Raw genomic sequence first — 11,011 nt, forward strand, 5'->3', positions numbered from 1 at the left:
ATGAGTCCAGTCTTATCAATGACTCCTTACTGCCCGTACAGAAAATGTGAGCTCTGTAGGCCAGAACTCAGGGCTTCTTGGATCTGATCTTAAGGTAGCCTTGTTCCATAACAAGAAATTTGCCATTTTAAGATGTGCACCATTCAGTGGCTTTAAGTTGCTCACTGTGGTGTGTAACCATCACCACTAACATATTCCAGGGCATTCCTATCAATCAAAAGGAAATCTCATACCCATTGCCCCTCCCTGCTTGCCTCTGGCACCCACTAGTCTGCTGTCTCCAGGCATTTGTCTGTTATGGGCATGGCGTAAAATGCAATTGTACAACATGTGGTTTATACAACTGGCTTCTTTCACTTAGCATGTCTTCAGGATTTGGTGGACTAGTGGTGGATCAATACTCCTTCCTTCTCTTGGCTGAATAATCGTCTGCCATAGGTTATACCACATTTTTTTTAAATTTTTTATTTATTTATTTGAGAGTGACAGACACAGAGAGAAAGACAGGTAGAGGGAGAAAGAGAGAATGGGCGCACCAGGGCTTCCAGCCTCTGCAAACGAACTCCAGACGCGTGCGCCCCCTTGTGCATCTGGCTAACGTGGGACCTGGGGAATCGAGCCTCGAACCGGGGTCCTTAGGCTTCATAGGCAAGCGCTTAACCGCTAAGCCATCTCTCCAGCCCAGTTATACCACATTTTGTTCATCCATTTGTCTCTCTGCTTCATCAGTTGATGGACATTTGGGTTGTTTTCATTTGGGGGGCTCTTAGGCACAATGTGGCTGTAGGTTTTTGCACAGAGATGATTTAAATCCCCTTCCATGTACACGTAGGGGTGGAAGGGCTGTGCCAAACAGTAGCTCCATTTCGCTAAGGAGAAGTTGCCAGACTGCTCTCTCCATAGCAGCTGCCCCTCCACGTTGCCATCAGCCACAAACGAGACTTTTATTTCTCCATGTACTCATTTGCACTTGCCATTTTTCCACTGGAAAAAAAAATTATAAGCACCCTAGTATGTGTTGAAGTGGTACCTGACTGAGGTTTGGTTTGCTAACCTTCCCACGAGGCTGACTGGCTCACTTACCCAAGGCAGCATGAGGCTAAGAGCCCACACTTTGTCCTCAGTCAGATCTAGATCAACTCCGAGCCTCTGCATATATGGTTGTCTGCCCTTACGCAGATCTCATAACGGTCTTAGGTCTCAACTCTTCAACTGTGCCTTTCAGTACAGCGACGCTGTGCCCCACCCGCCTTCAGTGAGTATGGGTTGAGGAGGTAAAGAAAACAATGAACACAATTTGCTTAACCCAATGCTTGGTGCCTGCTTCTCAAGAAAACGTAACTCTTGGGCTAGAGATGTAGCTCAGTTGGCACAGTGCTCATCTATCAGGCAGAGCCCTGCATCCTGTCTCCAGCATACATAAACCAGGAGTGGCAGCTTACCCTTGCACTTGGGGAGTGGAGACTGGACGATCAGGAGTCCAAGGTCATCCTTGGCTACATAGTGAATTCAGAGGCCATCCTGGGACACATGTCGCAAAAATAAATAAATAGGGTTGCAAAGCCTGCCAGCCTGAGGTTCAATTCCCCAGTACCCACATAAAGACAGATGCACGAAATAGCAATGCATTTAGAGTTCCTTTGCAGTGGCAAGAGGCTCTGACATGCTCATGCATGCTCTCTTGCTCTCTTAAATAAATAAATATTTTAAGTAATTAAATGGAAAGACAAAAGAAAATGACTCTCAATGGACCTGATTTTGAAGTATTTGTCCCCCTAGCCTCATCATCAAATAATAGGGCAAGTTAATAAACAATAGGGGATACTGCACACATCTATGAATATCTTGCTGACTGACCTGTGATACCTATGGGATGACCCTGCCCTGACTCTGGCATCATTGGCTAAATGTAAAAACATCCTACCATAAAAATCACACTAGGAAAGATGGCTTAGTGCTTAAGGCACTTCCCTGGAATGCCAAAGGACCCAGGTTCAATTCCTCAGTACCCACGTAAAGCCAGATGTACAAGGCAGCGTAAGTTTGTGTGCAGTGGCTGAAGTCCATTCTCTCTGTCTGCCTCTTTCTCTCTCTCTCTCTTAGATAAACAAAATATAATTTTTTTAAAAAAAAATGACACTGCTGGGGCTAGGGAGATTGCTTAGAGGTTAAGGCTTTGGCCTGCAAAGCTTAAGGACCCAGGTTTGATTCCCCAGTACCCATGAAAGCAGGATGTACACATCTGGAGTTTGTTTGCAGTAGTTAGAGGCCCTGGCATGCCCATTCTCTCTCTCTCTCTCTCTCTCTGCCTCTCAAACAAGTAAATAAATAAAGCTATTGGGGTTATTTGATTCAGGTGTCCCCCATAAACTTAGGTGTTCTGAACGCTAGGTTCCTCAGCTGATGGCAATTTGGGAATTAAAGCCTCCTGGAAGCAGTATGCTATTAGAGTGGGATTGTGGATATTATAGCCAGTGTCCCCTTGCCAGTGTCGGCACAATCTTCTGTTGCTGTTATCCATCTGACGTTGGCCAGGAAGGTGCTGTCCACCCTCTGTTCATGCCATTGTTTTTCCCTGCCATCATGGAGCTTCCCCTCTAGTCTGTATGCCAAAATAAACCTTTTTTTTTTCCTCCACAAGCTGCTCTTGGTCGGGTGTTTTCTGCCAGCAATGCAAGCCTGACTGCAACAAATATTTTTAAAAGTCATGCTGCTGTTCACATACCTTTAAGGTCACCACCCCAGTAAGTGGCCCCTCATTTCCGAGTGCCCTGTGTCATTGAACTAGGTTGCATGTTCATTTAACAAGGCACTGCCTACTCACCATGATGGTCTGTGGGCAGAGCTGTCACCTCCCTTGAAGTGACGGTCACTCCTTTCCCAGTACCCATGATGAGCTCACACTCTCAGGCTTCTGTACCAACGCCACAGAGCTTCGCTGAGCTAAGAGATCCTCGAGATTAGTCTTATCAGCCTACAGCTAAACCAAACCGACCACCTCAGGATTACTCTACGGAAGTTTCCACTCAGCATTCTGGGTGTCCCTACAGTTTAGGGTGATAAAATCATTAATCAGCCAGGGCCAGGGAGGCAGCTGAGTGGTCACAGGTAGAACTGTGCTAGAAAGGATGAACTTATCACTAACTTTCAGTACGCCATGTCACTGGATCTGTAGCTTCTCACTTCCAAATGCAAGAAAAATTCACAAAACCGCAAACCCTTCCCAACCCCGTTACAGCTGGCTGTGGGAAGTGTTGGCACCTGGGCTGCCAGAGGGGCAGAAAAGAAGGGTGTGGAGAAAAACATCTGACATCCCAGTCCTTAGGCCTTGGAGGCAAGAGGGTCAGGAGCATAAGGTTGTCCCTGGCCAACATAAGGAGTTCAAGGCCATACTGGTATGTGAAACCCTGTTAAGAAAGAGGGTGAGGCAGGGTATGGTGGCGCATGCCTTTAATCCCAGCACTGGGGAAGCAGAGGTAGGAGGATTGCTGTGAGTTCAAGGCCACCCTGAGACTACATAGTGAATTCCAGGTCAGCCTGTACTAGAGTGAGACCCTACCTCAAAACAACAACAAAAAAAAAAAGAAAGAAAGAAAGAAAGAAAGAAAGAAAGAAAGAGGGTGTAGGAGGGCTGGAATGATGACTCAGCAGTTAAAAAGTGTTTGCTTGCAAAGCTTGATGACCTGGGTTTGATTCTCCAGTACCCATGTAAAGCCAGATGCACAAAGTGACACATGCATCTGGAGTTCCTTTACATTGACAGGAGGCCCTGGATATACTCACTCACTCTCTCTCTCTCTCTCTCCCCCACCTTACATAAAAAAATATTTATTAGGAAAGAAGAAAAGAGGGAAGGGAGGAAAGAAAGAGAGAGGAAGGAAGGAAAAGGGAAGGGAAGGGAAGGGAAGGGAAGGGAAGGGAAGGGAAGGGAAGGGAAGGGAAGGGAAGGGAAGGGAAGGGAAGGGAAGGGAAGGGAAGGGAAGGGATTGGGTCTGGTGGCACACACTTTCAATCCCAGCACTCTAGGCTGAAGTAAGAGGATCCCTCTGAATTCAAGGCCAGCCTGGGCTATAGAGTGAATTACAGGTTAGCCTGAGCTAGAGTGAGACCCTGCTCAAACAAAAAATAGAAGACAATAAAAGAAAGAGAAAGAAAAAAATGCCCCTTCCTATAAAAAGAAAAATACTTCTGTCCTCCCGGCACAGAAATACCACAGTAGGTGATATGGTAATATATGAATGATACATGGCTGTCATAATTTTAAATTAATTATGAAAGTAAAGCCAGGCATGGTGGCATTCACCTGTAATTCCTCACTTGGGAGGATAAGGCAGGATTTCAGTGAGCTTGAAGCCAGCCTAGACTACAGAGTAAGACCCTGACTCAAAAAGAAAAGTCAGGCTGGAGAGGTGGTTCAGCAGTTAAGGCACTTGCCTGCGAAGCCTAAGGACCAGAGTTCAATTCCCCAGTACCTAAATAAAGTCAAATGTATAAGGTGATGCATATCCTGGAGTTAATTTGCAATGGCTAGAGACCCTGGATGCCCATTCTCAACTGTCTCCCTCTTTCTCTGTCTCACTCTCTTTCAAATAAATAAATAATTTTTAAAAAAGAAAGAAAAAAATCATGAATGCAAATGGTATTTGGGGTTACCTGTAGGAACTGTGATGTGGGGAGAAGGTAACTTGGATTTCTCTTGGTGGAAAGTCATGGGTACTGTTTCTAGCTATGCTTTCTGAATTTCAACATTCAAAATGGAAGGATATGCTACATTTCTATTTGAAGTTAGTCAAAACAAAGAATTTTCCATCCAAGCTCAGAGACCACCTGACTTTTATCTATGTGCCTCTCCCAAGTCTCTTCACCGCCCTTCAGGCACATACATGGCTGCAACCTTTTTATTCAAGGCAAGTTATCATCATTTTATTTCTTCAGATCCTGTCACTGTACCTTTGGACAAAAACTACCTCATTTTCCTCACCAGCATGACACTTTTGCAAGTATTGCAGGCTCTGTTCCTCTATTCTGTCTCTGCTGTACTGACATCTATATTTTTTTATCTGTTTCCTAATGCTGAGTAATAGCTAGTGCTTAGGCGTTGCTTTTCCACTGCAACTGTAATGTTAAATATTTGAACTTTTTGTTGTTTTTTAGTACACTCATTAGTGCACGTGTGTGTGTTAGAGCATATGGATATTTGGTGTATGCACATATATGTGTGTGGAAGCCAGAGAGCATTGGATATTCTCTGTCATTCATGCACATGTTTCCTGGAGACAGAGTTTCTCAGTAAACTCAAAGATGCCATTCATTTTTTAAAAACTTTTTACAGACAATGAAACATGATCATCATCCCCTCCCACCATCCTCCCTTTTCCTCCTCCTGATCCCTCCTCCACTGAATCTCTTCCTCTTTCCAACTATTCTCACTTCTATTTTTTGTTTGTTTTGTGGAGATAGTGTCTCACTCTAGTCCAGACTGACCTGGAATTCACTATGTAGTCTCAGGGTGGCCTCGAACTCATGGCGATCCTCCTACCTCTGCCTCCCGAGTGCTGGATTAAATGCATGCACCGCCACGCCTGGTACGGTGTTTGACTTTTAAGACAAGGCTTTACACTGTAACTTAGACTGGTCTGAAAATATGTAGCCCAGACTGGCCTTGAGCTTGCAGCAATCCTCCTGCCTCAGCCTCCTGAGTACTGGGGTTATAGGAGTGAGGTGTCACATCCAGCTTAGAATCTTTCAACTCACCTCTTATCTACTCAGAACTACTATTACTAATTAATCTTGGAGAAGGAGAGGCTGTGGAGCTCAGTGAGCAGCAAGGGATAAGCACTTCCTGTGAGTACTGCTGCTCATGCTGTGAGGCCTCAGCCCACTCTCATAATAAGGCTTTGCAGGGTCCACATGCCAATAAGCTGCTTCACAGCTGGACAGCCTGGGGCATGGGGGTCAACCACTCTTTCATGAGTACTCAGACAGCAAGGGACATAGAGAAGCATAGGTCCAGGCAGGATGGCATCAGAAAGAGCACAGTTTCCAAGGGCAACCATCCTACCAGGGTTCAGAAAGGAAGCCAGGAATACAAGCCAGGACTTCGATTCCAAAGTGACTTTAACACTGACCAAGTGTGATAACTCAGCTATATAGTGAGTTTGAGGCTACCTGAGCGAGGGGGGGATATAGCAGCAGGGATGGACAACCAGGTGGGGTGGCCCAGGCCTTTGGTCCCAGCACTCCTACAAGCAGAGGTAGGGAGATCACAGTGAGTTTGAGGCCAGTCTGAGACTACATAGTGAACTCCAAGTCAGCCGGGGCTAGAGCGAGACCCTACCTCAAAACAACAATAAAAAAGGGGGGCTGGGGAAATGGCTTGTGGTTAGGGCATTTGTCTGTGAAGCCTAAGGATCATGGTTTGATTCCCCAGGACCCATGTTAGCCAGATGCACAAGGGGGCGCACGTGTCTGGTGTTTGTTTGCAGTGGCTGGAGGCCCTGGCACGTCCATTCTCTCTCTCTTTCTCTATCTGCCTCTTGTTCTCTCTCTCAAATAAATAAATAAATAAATAATACATTAGGGAACTGGAGAGATGGCTTAGGTTAAGCGCTTGCCTGTGAAGCCTAAGGACCCCAGTTCGAGGCTCGGTTCCCCAGGACCCACATTAGCCAGATGCACAAGGGGCACACACATCTGGAGTTTGTTTGCAGTGGTTGGAAGCCCTGGCGTGCCCATTCTCTCTCCCTCTCTCTCTCCCTGTCCCTCTTTCTCTCTGTGTCTGTCGCTCTCAAATAAATAAAAATAAACAAAATAAAAATAAATAATAATACATTAAAATATTTTTAAAAATTATAATGGGAGGCTGGAGAGATGGCTTATCCATTAAGGCACTTGTCTACAAAGCCTAAGGACTTGGGTTGGATTTCCCAGTACCTACATAAGCCAGATTCATGAGGTAGCACATGCATCTGGAGTTCATTTGCAGGGGCTAGAGGTCTTGGGGTGCCCATTCTCTCTGTCTCAAATAAATAAAATTAAAATAATGAAAAAAAAAAAAACAACAGAGAGTGAATTCCAGGTCAGCCTGGACTAGAACATGACCCTACCTCAAAAAACAAAACAAACAAAACAACAAAACAAAAACAAATAAAAAGCAGATGATACCAGCAGGCAGATTTTGTTCTCCCCTGGGGTTTTTAGGTTTTTTTTATTTTATTTTAGAGACAGACAGAATTGGCACACCAGGACCCCAGCCACTGTAATTGAACTTCAGACACTTGCGCCACCTAGTGGGCATGTGCAACCTTACACTTGCCTCACCTTCGTGCATCTGGCTTAAGTGGGATCTGGAGAGTAGAACATTGGTCCTTAGGTTTTGCAGGCAAGTGCCTTAACCACTAAACTATCTCTCCAGCGCCCCCCCCTCATTTTTTTTTAAATGTGTGTGTTCATATTGTATGGGTGCACTTGTATGCAGATGCATGTGGAGGCAAGAGGTTGACATTGGATGTTTACCTCAATTGCTCTCCACTTTCTTTTCTTATTATAGAAATTAGGATTTGGAGATTATGGCTAAGACATCTTTATCAAGCACTAGGTCATTTTTTTAAAACTTTTGAGAACTTTAATACATGAGCATACTGTAACTTAAACACATTCCCATTCTATTCTCTTCTTCCCTTCCACCTTCCACAAGGTTTTTTTTTGGTTTGTTTGTTTTTGGTTTTTTTTTTTTTGGTTTTGGTTTTGGTTTTTCAAAGTAGGGTCTCAACTCTAGCCCAGGCTGACCTGGAATTCACTATGTCATCTTATGGTGGCCTTGAACTCACAGAGATCTGCCTACATCTACCTCCCAAGTGCTAGGATTAAAGGTGAGCACCACCATGTCTGGCTTAGTTTTAAAAAATATTTTTAAGGGCTGGAGAGATGGCTTAGTGGTTAAGTGCTTGCCTGTGAAGCCTAAGGACCCCGGTTCGAGGCTCGGTTCCCCAGGTCCCACGTTAGCCAGATGCACAAGGGGGCGCACGTGTCTGGAGTTCGTTTGCAGAGGCTGGAAGCCCTGGTGCGTCCATTCTCTCTCTCTCCCTCTATCTGCCTTTCTCTCTGTGTCTGTTGCTCTTAAATAAATAAAAATAAAAATAATAATAATAATTAAAAAATTTAAAAAAATATTTTTAAAAATTTATTTGAGAGAGAGAGACAGAGAGGGAGGGAGAGAGGGAGAACAGGCATTCCACAGCCTCTAGCCACTGCAAACAAACTCCAGATGCATGCACTACCTTGTGCATCTGGCTTACGTAGGTCCTTGGGAATTGAACCTAGGTCCTTGGGCTTTGCAGGCAAGCACCATAACCTGGAATTCACTATATAGTCTCAGGGTGGCCTCAAACTCATGGTGATCCACCTACCTCTGCCTCCCTAGTATTGGGATTAAAGGCGTGTGCCTCCACACCCGGCTTTTGCCCTTCCACTTTCCGTGTGACTTGTCCCCTCTCCATACTTCGGTTTACTCCTCAGAACAAAGTGTTCTTGACCAGGATGTAGAACATGCATATGTGGGGTGAGGAGATGGCACAGCGGGGAAGAGTGCTTCCTGCACAAGCCTGAGAACCCGAGTTCAAACCCACACAGAACAGAGGCATGGCTGCACATGCCTGTAACCCCAGCTCTGGTGCAGGGAGAGACAGAATTGCTGGGCCTCATCAGCCAAGCTGACAACAACAGTAACTTACACAAATTTTTTTTTTCAGAAGATGCCTATGTGTGCACATGTTCATTGTACAGCCTGCACACATGCACACACACTCGCCTATGATTCGCTCCTTTCCCTCTTCGACTGGTCATACTATGGCCTGGGGACTGGAAAGATGGCTTAGTGGGTAAGAGATTTTGCCGCATAAGAATGATGGATTGAATCGCCCTGGAGTTTTTAATTTCCTAGCACCCACAAACAACTGGCTGTGGCCATGCACACCTGTAATCCCCATCCCATAGGGAGTGAAAACAACAGGTCTTGCTTGCCAGTCACTGTGATCCAACTGACAGCTCCCGGTGCAGTGAGAGACTGTCTCAAAAAAATACAGGAATGAGCAGAAATGGAGGACATCCACATGCCTGCGCAGGGAAAGTGCATTTGCATACACACATGTAATGTAATACCAAAACACACCACACCACACATACTGCGCAAACCTGTGCAAAAAAAAAAAAAAACAGCAGTCATCAAAGGCTGGACGTGGTGGCGCACACCTTTAATCCCAGCACTGGGGAGGCAGAGGTAGGAGGATCATGGTGAGTTCAAGGCCACTTTGAGACTACAGAGTGAATTCCAGGTCAGCCTAGACTAGAATGAAACCCTACCTTGAAAAACAAACAAACAAGCTTCTTGAAAGGCTGTTTTGTAGGGCATACGTACACCTTGCACCATCCCAACAGCATTCCCAACATTGAGGAAGAAGGAAGTTACATACATGAGGCCACACAGCCTTACAGACAGTATAGTGAGACCAAGGACTGTGAGAATGCATATATTTGGGCCTCACCATGCAGGGTTCAAATGCAGCTGGTATATCCACTACTGTGGTTTAATGCCCTACATACAAGTCACTGCCTAAATCAGCAGACCCATACAACTCACACGTAAAAGATCACCACAGTCTTCTGTCTATGCTGACTTCTAACCACTGCTTATCAACCTGGGGAGTAAGTAGGCCTGGAGGTAATTTACTGGAACCGTACATAGCCAAGCCTTACAGTCACTTCCAGAACTAAGATAGTATTTTCCCGTCATGACCGTAGAAGCAGGCTTGACTGGGCATTTCAAGATTTCTCAAAAGAGCCATCAATAGAGGGGCTTAACACCTCAGGACCTGGAGTGATTCCTCAAAACACCCAAGGCCCTGGGATTGGGAATAAGTTCCACGGTGGTGTCATTTTCAGGCCAGCCCATGCCTGGGCTTTGGAGGCGCCCGGGATGCGCCGCGGAGAGCGTCCTCTTCCCCCGGAAGTCCGCCAGGTTGCTGGCGCTGGGTGACCCTCAGGACAGAGGAGCCACCCATGACGCCTGAAGGAAGTGATCTGCCCGGGGGTGTTTCCGCAAGGCCTGGCTCACAACAGCGACGCAGGTGCACCGAGCCCAGAGGCCGCAAGTGCCCCACGTGCCCCGCCCCCGTGCCAAGCCACGCCCACTCCCGCTCCCAGACCCGCCCACTGCGGGAAGGCTCAGCCAATCCCGAGCGCCCAGTGTCGTGACACCCGGAAGTGGGCCTTGCGTCACTGCTGCCTAGCCCGCCCATTTCCGGGGGGCGGCGTACGGCGCTCGCGGGTCCTGGAGGGTCTGGGTACAGGAGCGGCACAGTCGGGCGCCGAGCGGAGGCCTAGTGCTCTCGGGCACCTGGCCGACCCCTGTGTCAGGTTTTCCCCCTTGCGCCAGCGCGACCTCAAAGGTCAGGGCTCGCCCACTCTCTCACGTCGCCCCGGCTTAACCTTTGGGGGCTCGGCGGGGGGGAAAGTTCTCGCCAGTCTGCACCCGTCACCCACCTTTATTGGAGGTTGGAAAACACGTTCATTAACCGCTTGTCATTGCCTCATTCGAGGGGCAGAGGCAGGAGAATTACTGCTGCCCCGGGCCAGCCTGGCTATAGTGTCAGACTGTTTTGTTAAGTGTCCCAAAGGTCTCCTTTCTGCCCAACATAGGCAAAAATGTTAACTTCCCATGACACATGAAATGTAACGTTTCACATTCGCGGTCGGATCAACTGATGTGAAAAGATTAAAATAGGAGAAATTGCATTGTGAAGAATAACACTGTCATAGAACAGGGTGAAATCAAGATAATAATGTACAGCAGTTGGTATGTGCCAGAGACTGGGGCCCTAGACAATTCATCCCTCGTGACCTAGAGAACCCAAAATGTTGGCAAAGACAAAGATGAGGACCCAGAAGTGACACAGGCAAGAAGGTTTCTTGGAGTTCGTAAGACCAGCGGAGGGAACCAAGGAGACAGACAAAA

This window comes from Jaculus jaculus, chromosome 5, assembly GCF_020740685.1.
Source record: "Jaculus jaculus isolate mJacJac1 chromosome 5, mJacJac1.mat.Y.cur, whole genome shotgun sequence".
In the NCBI taxonomy this organism is placed as follows: domain Eukaryota; kingdom Metazoa; phylum Chordata; class Mammalia; order Rodentia; family Dipodidae; genus Jaculus; species Jaculus jaculus.